The sequence below is a fragment of the Anser brachyrhynchus genome (assembly GCF_964034855.1).
Source record: "Anser brachyrhynchus genome assembly, chromosome: 3".
Lineage (NCBI taxonomy): Eukaryota > Metazoa > Chordata > Aves > Anseriformes > Anatidae > Anser > Anser brachyrhynchus.
In genome coordinates this window covers 53,223,198-53,247,082 of record NC_137696.1, presented here as the reverse complement: position 1 = coordinate 53,247,082, position 23,885 = coordinate 53,223,198, and the positions used below count along the sequence as shown (strand labels likewise).

The 23,885-nt window shown below is 38.3% G+C and overlaps 1 protein-coding gene and 1 long non-coding RNA gene across 3 annotated transcripts in view; both read right to left on the bottom strand.

The window, feature by feature from the left end:
* PRKN (parkin RBR E3 ubiquitin protein ligase) overlaps positions 1 to 23,885 on the bottom strand; it is a 621,897-nt gene that overhangs the window by 418,991 nt on the left and 179,021 nt on the right.
* Positions 1,915 to 6,445, bottom strand: LOC308191891. Of its 2 annotated transcripts, XR_013948357.1 has the most exons (4): positions 6,211 to 6,445; positions 4,763 to 4,810; positions 3,533 to 3,629; positions 1,915 to 3,036 (listed from the first exon to the last, which is right to left on the bottom strand). It is a non-coding gene; the product is annotated as an uncharacterized lncRNA (long non-coding RNA). The 2 variants fall into 2 exon arrangements; XR_013948358.1 differs by having other exon boundaries at positions 1,915 to 3,629; positions 6,211 to 6,441.

Genomic DNA, 23,885 nt, shown 5'->3' with positions numbered 1-23,885 from the left:
TTCTTTAACACTACATGAATGCTTGTGTAAAATGCTTTATGACAGATTGTGTGTGTCACACAAAAACCTCAGCTGGCAGGCAGGCATTTGAGCATACAAACACCAGTGAAGCAGCTAGTAAGACAGCCTAGGAAGAAATAAAGAAAAATCAGGAAAAGGGACCAAAAAATAAACAATGAAAACAACAAAGCAGGAACTAGAAATAAAGACAAGCAAGCACTTTGCAATAAAACTGCCACGTAAGTGTTGCAGGACAGAGAGGAGAGGGTCTCTTCTCACAGCAGAAAATTCCAAATCCAAGAGCCTATTTTGGATTAGGGTACCTGCAATTTATCTGAACCTGAGTCTGATTTATGCTAAATCCATTGAAGTAGACAAGTACTACATTAAAAGAATAAAAATATTGACAAATTAGAGTTCTGTGCAATCAACAGTTGTATGAAGTTTAACAAGAACAAATGCCAGATTCTGCACCTGGGATGGGGCAACCCTGGCTGTATGGACGGGCTGGGGGTCAAGAAGCAGGAGAACAGCCCTGCAGGAAGGGACCTGGGGGATTTTGGTCAACAGTAAGTTGAATAGGAGTCAGCGTGTCCTGGCAGTCAGGAGGGCCAACCATACCCTGGGGTGCGTCAAGCACAGCATTGCTAGCTAGTTAAGGAAAGTGACTGTCCTGCTCTGCACCAGTGTGACCTCACCTCAAGTACTGTGCGCAGTTTTGGGTGCTTCAATATAAGAAGGACATAAAACTATTAGAGGGTGTCCAAAGGAGGGCTACAAAGGTGGTGAAGGGTCCAGAGAGCAAGACATACAAGGAGCAGCTGAGGTCATTGCGTTCGTTCAGCCCGGAACAGAGGAGGCTGAGGGGAGGCCTCATGGTGGCCTGCAGCTTCCTCACAAGGGGAGCAGAGGAGCAGGTGCTGATCTTTGCTTTTTTTTTTTTTTTGGCAGCAACAGGACCTGAGGGAATGGCACAAAGCTGTGTCAGTGGAGGCTCAGGTTGGATATTAGCAAAAGGTTCTTCACTGAGAGGGTGGTCAGGTACTGGAACAGGCCTCTAGGGCAGTGGTCACGGCCCCAGGGCTGGGGAGTTCAAGAAACATTTGGACAAGGCTGTCAGACATATGGCTTGATTTCTAGGTGGTCCTGTGCGGAGCCAGGAATTGGACTCAATGATCTTTGTGGGTCTGTTCTGACTCACTGTATTCTACAAAAAATACTGTCTGTTATCTCCAGTCAAATGACCGGTAGCAACCTGACATGCAGGCGAAGTTCAGCACCCTGTCACAGACACCAAGGTATTGCACGTACATGGAGGAGTACAACTGGATGAAAAACAACCACTGAATACCACTACCAAATAATGAGGAGATACATTCCTGCAATCTAGTATCAGACTCCCAGCCTACCCCTAAAACAGTGTGTTTAAGGCTGCAGGTAAGCCTTTTCTTCTCTTCCCCCATGAACCTTGAATGGATTTTTTTTTTTTTTTAAACCACACACTGGCACAGTTTAACCATCAGACCAGATAGAAAAATGCCTTAACTCAATCTTTTATGATTTTTCACCTAAATCATGAAATAAGTGAAGAAACTCAGGCTAAAGGAGCACTGAACCCAACTTTCCTGTTTTCTGACACAAACTCTTGAGGAGGTCACTGCATAAAAGGGGTGCCTCTACCTCTCTGAGTTTTGTAACAACTCGATCTTGTTTGTACATACAGGATGATCTCCATAAATGTCTTGAAGATGATCAAACTGGGGAAATGCTTTGTTTCTTTATATCTACCCTGAATTGTTCATTTATTTCTAGGATTCAACTTGTTTAAATAAGATGATTTTAGTCATGACTATCAAATTTCTATGCTCCAGTGTTCTGAAGAGACAGACAACTACAAGTTTTAGAAGGCAGTTGAGTAAGGCACCATGTTTCAAGCTGATCAGTGCTTTCCTACATGTAACTTGGTTTCCTTCCATACATTAGAAAGAGATATTCTCAAGTATAAAAAGAGTAACTCTCCAGTCATTGATGTTATGTGTGAAGTTGCTTCACAGGCAGTAGAATGTATAGTAATACGTGTTTTAAAATAACTTGAAATAAATATACATAAAATACAATTTAATTTCAAGGTAAATATCAAATTCTCATTCTCAAATGGATTCTGAACAGCACAAGTGAAAGAGGTTTTAGTTTGGAAGACATGATACTTGTATTTCCTTTATGGTGGTTAGGACTTGCATTCAAACAACTGAATCCATTTCACGCTAAAACCTCTTGTAAACTGGGTATGATAATAATTTCTCATTTTTTTTTTTTAAAAAAGAGCAAGCCCTCAGAGATAAATTAAGGGTACTTCTACCTTGCATTGACAGCCATTGCAAACTATTCTGCATTTCCACAGGCTTTATTATTATTATTTTTTCTCCCCAAAGTCAGTTTCCTTTTCTCTTATTGCAATCTCTTATCTGTTTCTTTGGTCACATGGAAAGACAACAGGAAAGTTATTGAAATATATCTGGCCTATTATAATGCAGGACTAACATCCTAACTATCACTATGATGTTGTTTTCCTTCCCTACCACTCTATGTAAACCATGAAAACAAAATTGAGGTGATTCATTAGAACTAGTATTATGACTAATTAACAGATCATTCCCTATGAAATGACTTAATCAGTACTTTTTATTCATCGTTAGCAAGTTTAGCTATAACAAATGAAGATGTAATAATGAAGATCTAGAACTAGCACTTAAATTTTAATCAGAACATAGATGTACAGCACAATGTTATATATTAATAAACAAGAATCTGCAGAAATTCCTTGAACAGATGTATTAGCCCAGTCATTCAATTCTACATAGCTTCTAATTGTATTCCGCTACTCCAGTTCTTAAATATTTCTTGAGTGCTCTGTTCCCATATTAGGTACAAGTTGTTTTTCACTGTTATTTTATGGTCTTTATTTCACATTTTAGTCTCCTCTGGTCTGAACAGATATTACATCTGCAGAGCAATCAATAGCCCCAGACTGCAATTCTGTAAACAAGACAATTATAATTTCAGGTGATGGCTTCTTTCCACAAAGAGAAAGCATATGCCAATCCTATCACCACTACTGAGTGCACACTGCAGGCAGGAAAAGGTAGCAGAGTATCTCCTTGTGAAAACTAGTAACAGACACTACAAAGTGAGTATCTCTGATAAAAGTCAAGGTTCAAATACATTGAGTCCTTCACATATTAGAAAGAAAACAAATCATCTTCATACAGATTCTTAACGCTGTCTCTCAATTTATGAGGTGCTTTATTTGTCTACAATCAGACTTGGAAAAAAAAAGCATTGCCATGTGGACTTAACTATTGTTTTGGCAACAAGTCATAACAGAATCTAATGTCTCTAATACTTGCATTAATCTGGAATGCCAGCAACACCAAAGATTAATAAAATGTTATATTCTAAATACATAGAGTTGTAATAATCACCAATAAGACTATTTTATGAAGAGTCATGTTATCTTCCTTTTAATTCATACCAATATTCTTTCATTAATTCCACTTGAACAATTTCTGAGTTGTCAATACATGGTCAGAAGTTTTCCTCTCATACCATTTCTGCAAGTTTGCAATGTGCTGGAACACCAAACAAATACTTTCAACTTATTGTCATTTTGAAAACACATATAGATTAAGAAAAAAAAATCATCCTCAAAACCTAAAAGTGTAAAGTGAGATTTAAAAAAAAAAAAAGTCACATTTTCTGATTCTTGAGCTTTCACCCACTGCATCCTCCCAAAATTTTTCAGGTAGAAAAACACTTCTGAAAAGATGCCTTGTTCTCTAGAGCTTTGGTTCTACTACTACAAAAGATTATAGCTATACATTTATGCATGATAATTATTCACAAGCGTTTAATTATACAGTACAAATATCCATGTACTGCATAAGACAAGTTCCTGTTGGGTGTAACTACTCTGAGACAAGTAGTCACATGAGAAATAAGAGAAGATAGAAAGTTGGTAGTAATCAATTTACTCTATTATATAAAAGCTTGTAGTCCAGAACCTAGTTTAGAATATCCCATAGTTTAACATAAATTTAGCAGTATTACTAACAACATTGATTTAAAAAAATTGTTACAGAAATGACGACTTGAAATAGTCCTACTGCCTTGCTCTAGAATTAGGCTTTCCATTGAAATCAGAAGGGTTTCTTCTCTACTCAGATGTTAAAATAAAAATAATCAACCCCTGAGCCAGTATTTTCTACTTGGATTACAAACAAGCAACAACAAAAAAATCATCAGCTCTGTATTTCAAGCAAAACTCACATATTTTTACTTCTTCCTAGCAGACAAAGACTGTATTTCCTATTACTCTAGAGGAAACCACTTGATTTTAAGCTCAGAGAAACAAATTGTTGTCTTTTCCAATCATGGTTTGCAATTAACTTCTCTGCTTTTATGTAAGCATAGAATTGATCTATCAATTCATGCATCGTCACTTTTGTCTAATTATATGGTATGATCACAGGAAAAACATTCCACTATGGAAAATATACATGTTTGTAGGTCTCCACTCATCCGTTCTTTGAAAACATTTCCTTAAAAAATTAACTAGGTTCAAACTGGGTGTGGGGAAGAAGGAAAAAAAAAAGAAAAAACCTCCAACCCCTAACAGCTCATTTATAGCCATTTTATGTTTTTCATTACGGCAATCCCTGTTATCTCAAATTGATATGCATATGCCAGCCATATTCAGCCTTACCTCATTTGTTATAAAAGCAATGGACTTTCAAACACTTCTCTAGTCTTCCTTTAAAAGAAATAACCACAAACAAACATATGAGTGCCAGTGAAGTGGAAAATTAGCCTTTTGAAACAAGCAACCCATCCTCCCCTCTATATTAAGAGAGGTGTAAGACAACAACAACAGCAAAAAGCATGCTGAACCATGTAAGGTCAATTTTACTGTGCATGCTCCAAAAAAAAGTCCTTGACATTGCTAATGTTTGTCTTGCATATAGGTCCCAGAGCCAAACCTCCATCTGGAAGAGATTTGAACTACTATCCAGAGGCATTTCAGGATCTGAACCAAAAGGTTTACAGCATTACAATCCAGTTAATTCTATTGCTTCTAATTCCAGCTGGACTTAAAGTCTTATCTCTGTGCTCCAGGCCTTCAGATACAGCCTATCACAGTAACACCAATTCCCAGAGAATTCAACTCCATGACCCATGTGAGATTAAATCCCTCCAGATAGCCCAAGTAAATGGCTCATAACTTGTTTCTGTCACTTTCACTAATGCCTTTGTACCGTGAAAGAAACCAGCAAAGGTGTAAATATCTACAAATTATTAACTGCACTTTTTCCCTTGACTCCTATCAGTGATTCCAGTTGTCTGTTTCCTGCTGAGAACATCAGATATTTACTAGCTGAACTTTCTCTTTAAATACTGCACTAATCAGCCACTGGATATTTGTACTCTATCAACCTGAGTGCTGATATTTTGGTGAAACAGAAACAGACACAGAGATATAAATGAATACAGAAACACTGAGGGGAAGAGGAGACACACAGTTGATGCTAGCTGTACTTAAACTCCCTCAAGTCAGGTAATCCCACAGCCCATTTAATGTTAAGTAGTTTCAACCAAACAAAAGTAGCAGTAAACTGAAAGGGAGTTTTTCAATTCTACTAATTGTGACATGCTTAATTTCTACTCATATTTATTTTAATATTTATTGTAAGGAACTGAAGACATGATTTCCAAATATTACTTTAGGACAAATAGGAGAAGAAAGAAACATTCTCAAGATGTTGTATATTAACAGTGAGAGTTCCTATGCACAGATTAAAAACCAAACCAGCAAAACTACATTACCATCTTGGGAAATACTCTAAAAAAATAACTGTTATCAAACAAGATTTTTTCTAAACAACCCCCCCCTTCCCCTCCCCCCCCCTTTTTTTTAATCTCAGGGAAGAGAGGAGCATGAAGAAAGGAAAAGGAAGGGAACAAATAAAAAGAATGATTTCCTAAAGTAGTCTCCAGCACTAGAAGGATCTCCATTCCACCAGATTTTTAAAATTCTGAAGAAAAAAATAGATAAATAAATGTTCAGGTACTCTGGATTTGATAATTTCAGTCTGCTAGAAGCCTGTCTGTCCAGAGCACTTCAGAAAGACAGGTAAGGCAAAGAATATTACCTACCAGAAACACACCTCTTCTTTCCTGTAGAAGAAACAGATTACTTATATACAATAAAAACCTCTGGAAGTGGCAAACCTGCACCTTCAAACACTATAATTACATTAAGCCCATAAAGTTCTCCTCCACCATTTCTACCAAGAGTTTCCCTTCAAGACCGTGGTTGACAAAGGAGTAAGGAGCTTCAGGGTAGCATGAGAGATGGCTTATCGCTGGTAGTCTGTATCTCACAGGTGCAGCTGAATTCCCAGATCAGGAGGATGACTGGCACCTGGGACACTGGGTCAGTCCCAGGGCAGCCAGTGGCTCCCAGCTGAGGCACAGCTGCAGGACATTGTATCGGCACGATGTGCTGGGACAGCACCCGGACTGACTTGCAAACTGTGGTAAAAGGGCTGCCTCTGGGTTGAACAAGGTGGAGTAGGAAACAACTGGGAATGGCAGGTAGTCTGGAAAGGAGTGAGGCAATACAGAGTTATAAATAGCAGCTTTGATCCCCTCAAATACTAGTGGCTATATTCAGGTAACATCCTTTATGGTAGAGAATAAGGACTGTGAGCAGCATTCTGAGGGCAGTTGTATTTATATTTTGTAACCAGATACTGGAGGACTCTATTGCTGAGAATATGCACAGCCAAATTTTCTTCTGGTACTGTATCCGGACAATGCTATACACCTAACTGCCAAGAGGGTACTCCTACCTAAACTGTCTAAAATGGCTGCCTGAAAACTACTCAGAATTTAACAACAACAAGGAAGCACTCTTTGTTAATAGTTAAAACAGTCATGAATACTGAAACTTTGTTTGTGGCTCATTTAGGGACCTGTGAATAGAAAAGGACATTGTGCCAATGCAATCCCAATGAAGTCAGATCAGCAGGGGTACCCAGCAAAAGGGAAATGACTATTAACAAGGCAGATGACTCGTACGTGGTTTTAATCTGAATAAAAGACCAGAAGCCAACATAGCTCAATTAGTTTACTGATTCTCAGATTGTGACCATGTACTAAAACAAAAAATACCTTGGTAATCTTCTGATCCCTACGGCATTGTAAAGGGACAACACTGACACCTTTGTTTAATTACCTGTATATTATAACTTGTGTAGATCTAAAAAAACTCTCCACATCATCCGCATCCAACATCTCTTGTTTTACTTGAAGCAAGCTTTGAATACAAGGTCAATTACATCATGTATTAACTCAGCTGAGAGTGCATGTGTATTGGACTGGAATACTTATGCAAACTGCCAACTTTGTAGTTTCAGTATTTTGGATAAATACCAACAAGCAAGGCACATTTTATTTCTATTCTCTATTTATCCTTTTAAGTGCCACATTTTTTAAGCAATTAGACAGGCAGTATTTTTTTTTCTACATTAAAACTGGTTATCTGTCTTGAGACAATGCTCAATGAGATTTTTAAAGCTTTTAGATATTGTACCACTTGATTTTGGAAGGATTGTGCAACTAAGGTGGCAAAGACATGCTGTGCAAATTGTAAGACATCAGTAAATCATAGTTCCACTGAAACTCAGGCTCTTAATCACTTAGGACACTTCTAAATGAGTTATATTAATCATATGAACATCACAATGCTAAACATAGAAGCAACTTGGTATCTGTGAAAGTCTGGTCCGGAGGTACCTACAGTAGTGTTTATTTAATCAAACATAGACATTTATGTTTGAGCAAGACTTCCTAAGGTCCCTTTATAATGGAGCATTATACATGGTTTCAGGGTTGGACTCTTTTCTCAAGCAGATGTCCAGAACTGGTCAGATGAATTGTGCTCTGAAAATGCCCATTACTTTATTTCTGACAAAGAAAACCTAGAGTTAATTCAAACAGAGGTATCTATGTGATAAATGTTAAATTTTAGGTGAGGTGAATCTATTGCTTACTCGGAAGAAAAATGTTTTCCCTGCTGGTTTTGATATGAAAATTATTGAAGAGCTCATTTTCATTAAAATAAATGCTGATATTATTTATTTGCACCTTTTCACGTTATATGAGGCCAGGGATTCATAATGAAGAGGGTTTACAGAGTGTAAGTATCTTTAGCACAGAGTAATAGAATAAATAAGAAGTAAGTATGTGAATCATATAAAGGTATATTAAAAAAGGCATAATAAAGGGAGTAATGGGCACACAATGACATTACCAACATACACAGCTGATGGGAAGAGTTACTGTTTAGAGACTGTAGGAATTCCCTTGGGCACCATGCAAAGTATAGAGGTCTGTTTAGGTTCACAATCAGTATCAGATGGCAGAAGTACATAGGAACTGACAAGAAATCACCAAATAGAAATTATTTTGAAGCTGAAGAAATAGTGTATTTGTGTGTCAGAATTAAATGTTTACATGTCAGCTATTGTTCAATTTGAAAAAAATAACAAGTAATTAGCATTTTCTTTGACCTAAGGATGAATATGAGAAACTGCAGGTTAAAAGAGAAGCTTTCTTTCTGTGTTTTGTTTTGTTTCTTTTGCATCAAGATGTAGATGGCCAATATGTTTATATTAGTAATTTATGTAATGCAGATAAAGCAGTATTGAAATAAGCAGCAAGCCAATCTTACAATGCCTTGGACAACAGGAATGGTCTGGAGCAAAGCTGTGTTTTTCCCTTTCATGTAACTAGATTAACAGCTCCTCATGGGAGAAGGTAGGGAATCATGGTGGTATTTTTTTGGTTAATAATTATTATGCACAAAACAAGTATACATCCTGTTTTTTCTTGAGCATTACGATACACAAACATGATGCTATGACAATATTTCTTTATTTGAGCAGGTGTCTGTTATTTACTATCAACAGTGAAACTGCTCAAGAGTTACTGCGAGATGTCACACGGGCTCAGCAACCAGCTGTCACCACGTTCCAGCTACTCAACCAGGTCAGAACATAGTGCTGTGGCGTGCTAGGGAAGGAATAAAGCTTTCAGAGAAGAAGAAAACTGAATTCAGTCTCTTTACACTTTATCTCAAGTAGGAAGCAAAGAAATAGAGGGCCTTCATGGAATGACAATTAAGGTATCCTAAGAAAAAGTTTTTGATGAAAAAAATTAAACTTGGAGATTTGTATTTTCTGTTTTGCTTTTACTGAAGCAGGCAATGACTGTAACTATACCAAGGCTATGTTCTACCTGAAAGATGTACAGTGAGTTTCATTTTACTATTTTCAGTTGGCATATTAATAGCCAGTGGCTGTTCTTTAAAACAAACAAACCAAAAACTACCAGGACCTCCGCACTCTTGGACAGCACAGACAGGAGTGTCACTTTTCCTGTTCTAAAGAGCTTGCCATTTTCAGCAGCAGAACATACTTTATCCTAAAGTACCTTTTTCCAGAAATGAAGCTGGTATATTTCTAGTGTATCCTACCAAACAGCTCATATATGGTTGATATACTTCCTATTATTTTTATATTATTAAAATCTTTTTCATAAAGATGCCTTTTATGTTCTCTCTGTCGCTTTTGACTCCAGGCTGCACCATCTCCTTAATCACTAATACAATACATTACAATTCAACATGAACAAAATAAAAATCAGTTATGCACAAAGAGGAGAATAAATGTTAAAATATACTGTCAGTCCACTGATTGGATATGAATTGTGTCTTTGCAGAGCGTTCTATTTCAAAGCATGATACAAAATGGAATTCAGAGACCTTGCTGAGTGCAGATCGCATTTTTAGATATCTAACTTAAAAGAGGACTTAAAGGTCATCAAGCCTGATTACATTTTGTTCAACACAATGAAGTGCAGCCATGTGTAAATTATTATTGAGCAAATTATGAATGATTCATGGCAGATTTTTCATTAGACTGTAATGTCTCCTTTGCTGTAAAGTCAACGCTATGATCTACACTGTTATTTCTTAGAGCTCTTTAGAGAGAGAGATGCTTTTATTTTACCATTCATATCTGCATATGGGATAACCAGTGGCAAAGTCACATTAAAGAATGCCCACCCCTCAGCTGTTTCCAAGTTCTCAATCACAAATTTAACAGGAACTAAAACTTTGGTATTATCCCTGCTATTTGTTTTGTCAAGGTAGGATTATCATAAAATAAATACAATTTATTATAACTTGCTTAAGCACTGCTTTCTGTCAATCTGCAGCTATGTTTTTCACTCTGCATGATCAACCCCCCCATTTGCTTCATAAAGGTTACAGAAAAATATCGTTGCCTGCTCTTTAGAAGATAGCCACTTCAAAGACTCTTTTGAGAATCAACAGCCTTTAACAATGTTTGATACAAAGCCAGAAAAGGGCATGGGCTACGTAAGGGGAGAGGGAATGCTTAAGTTAGTATTGTGGGAAATAAATGCCAAAAACACTCTTTATCACACAAATGAAATTCTCTTTTTCTCGACTAACTCTCCCCTCCATACATGCCTACAGCCTTCAATGATGATGTCCATAGAAAATTCATAGAAATTCATCTGTGAAACTTCATTCTCAAATTATTAACTATCCATGTTCAGAAGAAACAGAGCAGGTGCTGTACCCAGCCATTTTCTGTTGGTTTAGGAGCAGGCAAGATAGCAGTATGTTTCCCAATATGAGTGATTTGGCTTGGAAGATTTGAAAGAGTATAAATAAATAAGTAAATGATTTAAAACCCTTTTTTCAAAAGACCAGTATCAACAGTAGAGAGAAAATTACTGTAGATCATTAATGTACAACTCCCAAACAAATAAGCTTTTGAAGAGAGGAAGGCAGTGTAAGAGAATGAAATGGTTTTAGGGTAGCATCAGGTTGTAATTTAAATAGATTGTAAGTCTTTAATTCAAGAGTAACATAAATCCAAATGATATATTTTAAAAAGTACAATTAAGTCACTTCCACAAAGATTCCCATACTAGCTAGCTAACTGGAGTTTATAATTAGAAATTACAAAATAAAGTATTTTAAGTTCTTCAAGAGATCATTTTGGCTTTGTTTGCATGCTGAAGATAAGCATGACAGTAGCAAACTGTGTCTAAAAAGTTTATGTCAAACTTTATCATAATAGAGGAGAATGTGAGATTCATAGAGTAAGAATCCCAAATGGAATACTTCTGGATACTGCTGGTTCTTTTATGGAGCAATGGATAGGATTGTCAGGAACTTCCAAATTGTACATCCAACTTTAATGCGAATGTTCTGTCTGATACTTGGCAAATTTCTTAGTCTGAAATTAAGTCAGAAAGTATATATTTCCTCTGTCGATTTTAGAATTCTGACTTTCAGGGTTGCTTTGTGCTACAAAAGAAGCTAATTATAGATAGGTATTCAACAATAATTGTGACTTCCTGGCTCTAGAAAACAGACCTTGAAGAATAAGAATCTACATATATATTTACTAATCTTAATAAAAAGAATCTGATTTTGCAGAAGCTAAATTAATGGGTAAGTGGATACTCTATAAAGACATTCTCATTCTCCATTTGCTTATATATCTAGAAATCCAGTTGCAATCTGCCAATTTTTACTTCCTCCTTAAAATTCTCTAAGACTACAAATAATAGCAGGTATCACTAAGAAGTATGAAGGATTTTATCAGTTCATGTTTTCCCAATGTTTTAGGGTACCCGAGTGGAAGAAACATAGGCTACCTGCAAAGAACCGCTACTAGCAGAACTCTCCTGCAAGTAAACTGGAATAAACCCATTCCACGGTAACATGTCCTGAAAATGGCCCTGATGCAGCAAGGTGTTCAAGTGAATAATTAAGTGACATATAATCCCACTGACTGGGGCAATTGTATGCTGAAAATTGAACCTATTTTAAAATGGTTGGAAGTAAATAAAAAACAAAACCATTGTCTGTGGCTGTCTTTCCCCAGTCTCATTCTAATTTAACTTCTGACTAAAAGTCTAACCTGAAGAAAAGTACTGCAGAATTCTAGTTTCTGGAAATAAGCAAACAATATTTTACAAAATTTTGTTTCATGATTGAAATGTCAATTATTCAAATGAGGCTTTTAGTAATACATTTCAAAAATTAATCTGTTAAAACTACATCTATCTAGTTTTTCTAATGAAAAAATAATTAGACAAACAAAGAAGCAAACATGTTAGATTAAAACAATGAAGCTAATGTACTTTTGAGAATAGGTCTTGTGGTGATATTACCACCATTCTGTCTTCCCTCTCCTGCACTGCCAGCCTTCCTTTTATATTTAATACAAGTTGCTGTTTCAGTTGTCTGGGGGCATCTATAATACTTAAAATATAGTAATAATAATATATAATAATAATATAGTAATAATAATAGTATTTTAAAAATGATAGGAAACCAAAACAAAACACAGTAGAATAATATGAGAAGTAATACCTACAAAATTCACGCCGAGCACTTTAACTGCCCACAGCTTTTCACACAAGCTCTTGCATCATCACTGATGCAAGAAATGCACAGTGAACAGGTTAATAAGCAGCGACAGCTCATGAAGGAACTCCTGACGGTTTGCTCTTCAGGAAAAAGGAACCATTACATATGGCAAGGACTGGTCTTTGTGTTTTAAATGTAGTGACTTCAACAATATTATAGTATACGGAGGCACAGTTGAGACCAAGATCCTGTTCTTGGTTAGCAACTCGTAATCAGTCATAAAGTAATATTTTGCAGGCATTGAACATGGAAATCTGTCTTTTCTTAACAAGATGTATATCCGAGAAATTCTACAGTTGACTACAAGTTTAAGCCATCATCCTTAACGTTACTAAGCTGGGTAATATTATGTCAAAACTATGGGTTACTGTATCAAAGATAAACCCATTCATCTTGCTTTTTCAAGAAGGTAAAGAATATATCTAAAACCACTGACAATCACTTGTTTTGTCAACCAATATATTAAGATAACACAAGTCATTCTTTATACAACCAGTATATTTTTAAAAGCCTTAACTCAGCTGCTCAAGCATGGGGTTAACTTTCAAACATAAAACCACTCTCCATTGAAATAATGAGCTTTGCTGCACCTGGGCTTCAGCCAATTATACTTCATGAGCCTTATTCGCATTTCTGAACTTACATAGCTGTTGCACATTTAAAGATATCACTCATATAAGAAATACGCACTGTAAGCCATGTTGTGGATCCTAAAATTGACAGCATTATGCTTTCAATCTTTTCTCTGAATCTGTGAGGGATGCTAACCCACTAAATATAATGAGAAGCCCATGTAGCTTAAACATGAGATGAATTTCTGATATATTTAACACAAAAAGAATCTGAGGTAAAACAATGATTTATGATGCATTTTAAAGCAGTCTCAACATGAACACAATCTGATCTACGATGAGGTGGAGCTGAGTCATTTTTGTCAAAAGATCAAAATCTGACCCAACAAATTAATTCTGCATTCTTATAGTCAACTGTTCCTGTTTTTCTCCCCTAGTACATTCTTCTAATTTTATTTATAACAATTTTCCTCAGAATACTTTCATTAATCCTTTAATATTTATATTTTCTAGGCATAATAACCGAGAGTCATAGCAGAAGCTAATCCAAAATTAATTCCAGTTTTATGTTTGTTTTATCTGTAATTGCATTGTAATAGCTTTCTACTTGGCCATGAGAGTAATTAAAACAAGACTGAAGTATTCTATAACATAGGGACTTCCATCTAAACACTATTTTTAGTGAAAATATTTGTGTAGCTTCTCAGATGCTGTGGTAAGGAATGTCAAAAAAAAAAAAAAAAGAGGGACTTAAGCCAAGCAAATAATTTAAACAAGCATGTTGGTAACCAACGGATCAGAGGGTAAGAAACATGTTTTAATGGAGAAAGTTTGAAATCCATAGGAGAAATGTATCACTATTTTCAGTGTTATTTGCTTATTACACAGATGAAATATTTCCAAAAATGTCTGTATGTGACCATGCCTTTGTCTTGTTCTCTCTTAAATCACAAGGATTCCTTCCTATTTATTTCCTCTAAATTATCTCCCTGTTGAAACAAAAACATAGGACCAGAGAGACCAAATGAATTACAGTCAGGTCTCTGTAACCGCAGATCACTATACAAAAGCCGTCGAATTCAAAAATGTCCACAAAACTCCACGCACTATCAGACCAGGACCACAAAACATCTTCTGTGTCAAAAGACAAAGTTAGGTTGTACAGTAAAAAATAAAAATTAAAAAGCCACAATGGTACTGTAACTCAGGGACTGGCAATTAGTTTAACTCCAAGCAAATAAGCAGGATATATCACACAAGCAAAGCGGGAGATTCTATTATAACAAAAAGCAACCTACATTTTGTATCTAGTTGTGGATTATTCCTAGCCAAAATATGTGGCTAGGGGACAAAGGTATCCTTTCATGTCTCTCTTATATTTGGAAGCCCAAAACTGGACTCAGCCCTCCAAATTTGTCTCACCAATGCTGAGTATGGGGTAAGGATCACCTCCCTTGACTTGCTGGCAATGCTTTTTCTATTCCCTATTAGCTATCCAAGACTCCTTATTATTGTCTGTATCTGAAATGCATCCATACAATTCCTCTATAAAATTAAGCAGTAGGAATTACCAAATTCCATCTAAAATAACTTGGGTTTCTCGCACCTACTATACTACTATACTACTTAGAAAGTTTTCCAAACTTAATCCACAGGATGTTTATTAATTCTCCTTTCATTAGCAGCATAAAGTTATTCATGATTATTTTAGAACTATTAGGTTTCGTGTTGCAATTATCCTTTAAGAGTTCTTTTTCCTCTTCAATGTTGTAATGTATGTATATTTATACACATACAAGGAATGTATTAATGAAAGTCTTCATATGCAAACTCTTAACCTTCATTTGTTTAGGCTAAACAAGATAAGGGCTTTCAATCCTTATCATAATACAGACGATCCATTGTCATCATCATCCTAGCAGTTTGTCTACACTTGCTATAATCTAACTTCACGTTCCTTGGAAAAAAAAAAATCTAGAATTGTATGCTACACTCAAACTATTTTAGTGACTTTTACAGTGGTTTTAAAACTTCCTCTTCCTTTCTATTACTTCTCTTCTGAAACTAATATCCATCTCAAATCTGACTCTAAGAAAAGAGTCTCAACCTGGCTACTGCCTAAAAGTCTCAACCTGGCTACTGCTCTAAGAAAAGAGTCTCAACCTGGCTACTGCTGTTAAAGACAACAAAAAATCCTTTTACAAATATATCAACGCGAATGGAGGACTAAGGAGAATCTCCATCCTTTACTGGATGCGAGGGGGAACCTAGTTACTAAGGATGAGGAAAAGGCTGAGGTGCTTAATGCCGCCTTTGCCTCAGTCTTTAGCGGCAATACCGGTTGTTCTCTGGACACCCAGTGCCTTGAGCTGGTGGAAGGGGATGGGGAGCAGGATGTGGCCTTCGCTATCCATGAGGAAATGGTTGGCGACCTGCTACGGAGCTTGGATGTGCGCAAGTCGATGGGGCCGGATGGGATGCACCCGAGGGTACTGAAAGAACTGGTGGAGGAGCTGGCCGAGCCGCTTTCCATCATTTATCGGCAGTCCTGGCTATCGGGGGAGGTCCCAGTTGACTGGCGGCTAGCCAATGTGACGCCCATCTATAAGAAGGGCTGCAGGGCAGACCCGGGGAACTATAGGCCTGTCAGTTTGACCTCAGTGCCAGGAAAGCTCATGGAGCAGATTATCTTGAGGGTCATCACGCGGCACTTGCAGGGCAAGCAGGCGATCAGGCCCAGTCAGCATGGGTTTATGAAAGGCAGGTCCTGCTTGACGAACCTGATCTCCTTCTATGACCAAGTGACGCGCTTGGTGGATGAGGGAAAGGCTGTGGATGTGGTTTACCTTGACCTCAGTAAGGCTTTTGACACCGTTCCCCACAACATTCTCCTCAAGAAACTGGCTGCTCGGGGCTTGGACTGGCGCATGCTTCGCTGGATTAGAAACTGGCTGGATGGCCGGGCCCAGAGAGTTGTGGTGAATGGAGTCAAATCTGGTTGGAGGCAGGTCACTAGTGGTGTCCCCCAGGGCTCGGTACTGGGGCCGGTCCTCTTTAATATCTTTATCGATGACCTGGATGAGGGCGTCCAGTGCACCCTCAGTAAGTTTGCAGATGACACCAAGCTAAGTGCGTGTGTCGATCTGCTCGAGGGCAGGAAGGCTCTGCAGGAGGATCTGGATAGGCTGGAGCGATGGGCTGAGGTCAACTGTATGAAGTTCAACAAGGCCAAGTGCCGGGTCCTGCACCTGGGGCGCAACAACCCCAAGCAGAGCTACAGGCTGGGAGATGAGTGGCTGGAAAGCTGCCTGGCCGAGAGGGACCTGGGAGTATTGGTTGATAGTCAGCTGAATATGAGCCAGCAGTGTGCCCAGGTGGCCAAGAAGGCCAACAGCATCCTGGCCTGTATAAGAAGCAGTGTGGCCAGCAGGTCTAGGGAAGTGATTGTGCCCCTGTACTCGGCTCTGGTGAGGCCGCACCTTGAGTACTGTGTTCAGTTTTGGGCCCCTCGCTACAGGAAGGACATGGAGGTGCGAGTCCAGAGAAGGGCGACCAAGCTGGTGAGGGGTCTGGAGAACAAGTCTTACGAGGAGCGGCTGAGGGAGCTGGGGTTGTTCAGCCTGGAGAAGAGGAGGCTCGGGGGCGACCTTATCGCTCTCTACAGTTACCTTAAAGGAGGCTGTAAAGAGGTGGGGGTTGGTCTGTTCTCCCACGTGCCTGGTGACAGGACGAGGGGGAATGGGCGAAAGTTGCGACAGGGGAGTTTTAGGTTGGATGTTAGGAAGTACTTCTTTACCGAAAGCGTTATTAAGCATTGGAACGGGCTGCCCAGGGAGGTGGTGGAGTCACCATCCCTGGAGGTCTTTAAAAGACGTTTAGATGTAGAGCTTAGTGATATGGTTTAGTGGAGTACTTAGTGTTAGGTCGGAGGTTGGACTCGATGATCTTGAGGTCTCTTCCAACCTAGAAATCTGTGATACTGTGATACTGTGAAAGCATTTAGTAATTTCCCATCATTTCTGTCTTTCCATTTTAACTGTAAGCATATCACCTTGACAATCTTACAAACCCAGAATTCTTGTCTCTATTTATGTAAAATATTCCTAAGGGAATATGATGACTTTATACAAATTTAGGTATATTAAGACATCACCATTACTACTGCCCAAGAAGTTGGTCATTTTATCAAAAAAAAAAAAAAAGTAATCTGATACATTCTCCCTCAGAAAAATAAACCTCCTGTAATTCACTCCATGCCTCCATGTGCTCAAATATTTCTTTTTGTGGCGAGTTGACCTTGGCTAGCTGTCAGACACCCACCAAGCCTCTCTCTCACTCCCCTTCCTCATCAGAACAGGAGAAGAAAATAAGATGAAAAAACTCATGGGTCTGGATAAAGACAGGTTGCTTTCTAGTTTGGACATTATAGACAAAACAGACTCAAAGAAAATTAATATAATTTATTGCCAATTAAAAAGTAAATTAAGATAATGAGAAAAAAAAAAGAAAAAAAAGAAAAAAGAGAGAGAGAGAAAGAAAAAAAGAAAAGGGAAAAAAAAAAAAAGACCTTCCTCCCAACTACCTCTTCTTCCCAGGCTCAAATTCGCTCTTCTACCTCCTCTCCCCTCTTCCTCAGAGCAGCTCAGGGTGGTGGGGAATGCGAGTAGTGGTCAGTTTGTAGTAGTTCCTCTTTGCCACTCCTTCCTTCTCATGCTTTCTCCCCTTTTCAACATGGGGTCCCTCCCACGGGATGCCGTCCTTCCCAAACTGAGCCTGTGTGGGCTGCCCACAGGCAGGAGCTCTTCAAGGACTGATCCAGATATGGGTCCTTACCACAGGGTCCATCCATCCCCCAGGAGCAAACTGCTCCAGCACGGGTCCCCCACGGGCGGCAGCTCCCCCCAGACCCCTGCTCCTGCGTGGGCTCCTCTCCACGGGCTGCAGCTCCGGCCCGGGGCCTGCTCCTGCGGGGGCTCTCCATGGGCCGCAGCCTCCTCCAGGCCACATCCACCTGCTCCACCGGGGGCTCCTCCACGGGCTGCAGCGTGGAGATCTGCTCCGTGTGGGACCCATGGGCTGCAGGGGGACAGCCTGCTCCACCAGGGGCCTCTCCTCAGGCCGCAGGGGAACTGCTGCTGTGTGCCTGGAGCACCTCCTGCCCTCCTGCTGCGCTGACCTTGGGGGCTGCAGGGCGGGCTGATTCTCTCACGCTTTTTCTCACTTCTCTCCCTCTCAGTGTGGCTGCACAGTGTTTTTTTTTTTTACCCTTTTGTAAGTATCTTGTCATAGGCCACCACCAGCACTACTGATGGGCTCAGCTCTGGTCTGTGGTAAGTCCCTTTTAAAGCTGGCTGGAACTGGGTCTATCTGATATGGAGGACAGAAGCCACATCTGCAGATCTTCCCACCCCTTGCAGAAACCTTGCACATAAACCCAATGGACTTTTTTCGAAATTATTTCTAAAATCTCACAGTTTTGTAGTTGTACTGACAGGCTTGCAACTGCCTCAATCACTGAAAAATAAATAAATAAATAAATAAATCCCATATTCTGTCATCACACGATACCAATCTTGAATTTACAATTGTATTAAATACACCTGGTGTCTGTCTTGCATGTGATTTTGTCACGACTCTAACAACAGTTACAGGTACTGAACTGATAGCCTGAAAAAAACTTTTTCATGGATCTGTAAAAGCGGTGTAAAAATAGACTGATGCGATACAAACTGATGGACTCTGAAGGTAGAAGGAATAATTAAACCTCTTGGTCAGAAGTCAGAAATATAGGAAGAAGCTTGCATGAAACTCAGGTGGTGGAAAACAGGCAAGTATTTCCAGAATAAGAAAACCTACCACAAGCACTACATGTATTCTAAGCACTAAAGTTACTTGATTTTTATTATGGTATTTTCCTATTCATCTTCATGTTCCTACCTGTTCTTTCTTTTTTTATTATTTCACTCTGTTTCCATAATTATTTTTTACAGTGCCTTCCTTTTCTCAGTTTGCTATTTGCTTCTCCCCCTTACATGTGACTGCACCTCACCGCCTGCCGTTCTCCTTCCCTTCCTTGCTGCACTGCCTTTACGCCACAGTCTGTCAGCTTCTCCCACCAGCCCTTGCTGCTTTTCCTCCCCTTGCCTGACGTGGTCCTGTATCATTCCCTGTCTCTGTGGTTTCATCACCTTCACACTGCAAATGTATTCTCCCTCAAGTTAAGCCGCCTCTTTAATACCCTCCCCTCCCAGATTTCACATACTGCTTGGCTTTTTTCTCCGCTCAGCAGAGACCATTGTTTTCCATAGCTCCACAAGCTCTCATCAGTCCCTTTTAGGGAGAGAAGAGAGGAACAGCAGAAACTCCATGTCAGAGACCATTCTGTGGTAATGAGCTCTGTCAGCATTAAGACTTATTTTCAGGATAAGGCAAAACAACTTTATAAAATAGCCATACACGTATCTCCCGGAGAAATACAGGGCTTCCCCCTCAAAAGGGGATACGCAAGGGTTTATTGGCAGGTGAGCAGCAAGGGGTCCGCAGGGCTCCTTGATCGCAGCAGTAGAGCAGCGCAGATGTGGCAGCTGGCTAATTATGCTGCAAAGAGCTTGGCTGTTTTTCAACTTGCTTTCTGCATTTTATCAGAAAATGTACTGGAGACTGTGGAACAGGATATCGATGATTTCTAGAGATATTTTTTGCTGCTCCTTCAAGTAAGGAGAAGAAATGGTCTGATGCAAGGGCTAGCTCTTTCTGTATACCACAGAAGCTGCTTTCATCCACATTTATGTGCTTCGGAAGGAGTTCTGAAAAGGGAGGCTTAAGGAGAGACAGAAGACTCAGGTAAACAAGCCCACCCAGCCTTTTGGGAAGCCATTATAAAAAACAGCTAAATAAGAATTACAGAGTAAATTAGGTAAAAAAAATCCAATGAGCCTATAAATAATTTCTCAACTTGCATAATGACGAGCTTCTTGACCTCTGACTAGTTTATTTGTATATGTTACACGTTAAATGAAAACACATTTTAAATGGAAGAATACTAAAAAAAAATGTTACCGAGAAATACTTTATATCAAATGTTCCTCAACACATATTCATTTTTTCATACTTGAAACTTTATCAGGAATATCATAGCCCATTACACACCCAAGGTGTGTACTATTCAATTTGCTACATGAAGCACCTTTCAAATAAAATATTAAAAACTAGTAATGATCAAGAGGAAAGAGCACCAGAAATTCTTGCAGACTTAAAAGGAGTCATACCTGGCTAGCACCTTTGAGAAAGATGAATTACTCCAGTTTTGTGTTAGTGTACACATAAGTCAGCACTGCACAATTTGCACGTTCATTATTATTACCATATGCCTGTAGAAAGACACTCAGTAACGTGGCACTTAAGAGCATTCAGCATTCCTTTAATTTTATAATTAATGCTAAAGAAAAATAAAACAACCACAAAATAAAATGCAGTTGCATCAGTTTCTCAGCATAATTGTTCGTCTGTCCCCACAGCAATAATGAGTTTCATGCACCATTTCTCTACCTACTTGCAGCTCTTTGACCTACGAATCAGGCACTTCTCTATGATGTGAAAAGACATACCTGACAGTTCTCTACAGTAAAGGCTCTTTATTCCTCTATAGCTTAGTTTAATCATCTGCAAAAAATACGGGATAACAATTTCTATTTCACAGCATGATCACACAAGTACACAATTTAAATTAAGTACTGAGCAATGATTAAAGAAAAAAAATCTTCATATCTGGAAAGCTATTTGAGATATTTGAAAGCAGACATAAAGGTCACCAGAGGGTGTAAAAATTATAAAAGGTGAATACATGTATGTCAAAGAATCACATTTGATTTCTCCACTCCCTTCTGGTCAACATAACTTCAAATATAAAAAGCAAAAGAACAAGTGCAGTGTTTCTATTCTCATTTTAGTCTATAGACTCAAAAGATATTTCTGATGCTGTCTTTTAGATGGCAAAGAATGGTCCTTTAACCATGCAAATCTGTAAGAAATTCTCCTGGAGAGGAGCTGGAAAATTAGTTTTAAAGGAAAATTTTCTGTATCAGTATTTTCAAAAAAGAGGTTTTTTGTTTGTTTGTTTTGTTTTGCTTTTTTAATGTATGTTAGAATAAGAGAGATCAGTGAATTAGTTCAAAATCTCAAAATAGCTATAATATGGTTTATTTATTTATTTATTTATTAAGTTTTCAATGTATAAGAACATACAGTATTTTCTTTATGAGCAAAATCTTACTCTGACTCCTCAAACAACTTACTCCTGATCCTGTTTTTCACTTGTGGATTGCGGGATGTCTCCATTTAAACATGATACACTAAGATAATACAACTTCCTAAAACTGATATTCTTGAACATGTATTATAACAAACAGTTAAAAAAAAAAAAAAAAAAAACTTTTTCACAAAAATATTCTGGTTCATTTAGTGATTTAATTCAGATTCTGTTTTGTACCAAAATAATATGTGTTTAAATTAGATCTGTTGTTCAATTTTGCATATATTCTTAGACTTACAGCTCTTTAAATGGATTCTGAAATGCATAAACACTATGCAATTTCCCAAATTCATTAATAAACAATTTAGTAAAGTACAATGGCTCATAATTCCTAAACATGTTTCAGTAAAAATTTCAATGGAATTTGAGCAAGGTTAAAAATTGTGCTGCCTATTTTCTTTTCAATTTTGCTAAAATGTAAATAGCCGTCTTTACCGCCAGCCATCACCACTCCACCCCAAATTAATTCCAAGATGCCAAAATAATTCTGCTTTACATCCTGGTAATAAAGAAAGAAAGGTTGATAAAGTTATAATAATAGTTAAAAAAAGACTTTGAAGAAGAACTCAGACAAAATATTTCTGAATATGTGGGTTTATATTATTTTTTTCCAGATAACTGGGGCTTAAAATACAGCTTTGATATACAGTTGAGATGTGACCAAAGAATCAACTGTGCACCTGCAGTCAACAACTGGATTAATTTTGTTAAAGAACTGCACTGTCCTTCAGAATCTGTTAGTATAAACAAGTGAGAAATAACTAGCTCCAATCAGTTCAGGTAACAGCCTGCTCAGGCTTATTAGGGGTTTTGAATTTAGATCCTGGTCCTTTGAATAATTAAAGGATTTTAAATTTCAGATGTCTCTGAAATCCTACTTCTCCTCCACTGCACAAAATACAGAAGGATGGTTCATGATCTACACCTATTTTGTTTTTTAAAGGAAGGAGCAAAATGCTCTTTTTAAAGGAAGGGCAAAATGTAATACTTATGTCACTGCACATATGCCAATGTATAATATATTCAGTAGGACAGTAATACTTAACAAACCTCAGGAAAGTCTTAGCTTATATTATCTAATATTTATATTTCATTTTTGAGAGAGAACCTGTAGAGATCCCTCCCAGCTAAGGTTTCTATAATGCCAGTGGTAACTTTAAAGCAGACTTGGCAACAAATCTCATTCCATAGAGAATTACAACATCTCTTTTCCTAGTAATCTAATGAGCAGGACCAACAAAATGATCAGACATCAAGAACTTAGATGACACACAAAGAACTTTATGGGGATTTCCACTTTATGGTGGAAATTGTTCATCCTAGCATATCACAAGTCATTTCTGTCTAATGTATAGTATGTAAGTATAAGCTGCAGTGCTTCTGAATAGAAGCTTCTCTGCACAGTTAGTACTGAACTGTCCACATGGAAGTACAGTATGCACATCGAATGTGTAAGCAGTACAGAATATACTTCTTAGGATAAATACCAGGAACACATAAATCAATCATCCTTCTTATGCTGCTTTCCAGCAACTGGTACAAATGCTACCACTGGCTTTAATGGACTTTGGATCAGGCCCTATATGCTCCCTTGTGTCTCCTTTAAGATACTGCAGGAATGAGGAGAATAACAAGCAATTGTGTTATTTCTTTTAGAATGGAGCAGGACTGCAGGCATAATTCCAGATGTGGTGGTATGCACCCGTGGTCCTTCCACCCACAGCCTCCCTCACCGCTGGTATGCAGTGCAGGGGCACAAAGAGAAAAACTCCATGTTTGAGCCTCAGCCTGTAAGGAGTACCTGTCAAACATTTGTTCCTTCTAGAAATGTGATACAGAGACTTTGCAGAGCTGGGGATGAACATTATGAGTAGTTATGACTAGTCACTTAAGACACGTTTATGCAAGAAAGACTTCTCTTTAGAAATGCCACATTCTCGTTGTTACATGAAAAATAACACGGCAAATATTCTTGGGTGACTTACAAAAATAAATAAAAACAAAAAACAAAACAAATCAAAACAGGTGACAGCACAAGAAATTATCTAACTCTCTTGAGGGATTTTTTTGTGTTGAAAAGGTGAAAAAAGGACAGTGAATGAGAACACTAGAGAGTGTCAGTAAGATGAAGTAGAGGTTTATTAATTCTTCCACTTTTCTGTAGCACAGCTGAGTCTGCCCTCGCTGACCCTGGCAGTTTTACACAAATAATACTTTTTAAGCATGAACTGTTCTTGAGCAGTGTCACACTTTCATTAGACACACGTACATTTCAATATGACATCAGGCATCAGTTTTTTGTTATTCCACCTTTCCCCCTCCCACACTGCTGTAGAGCAAAAGGCAGTTTCTACTGACCTTTTACATCAGTAGCTTTCTCCTTGGGGGATTGAAATTGATGTTTCAT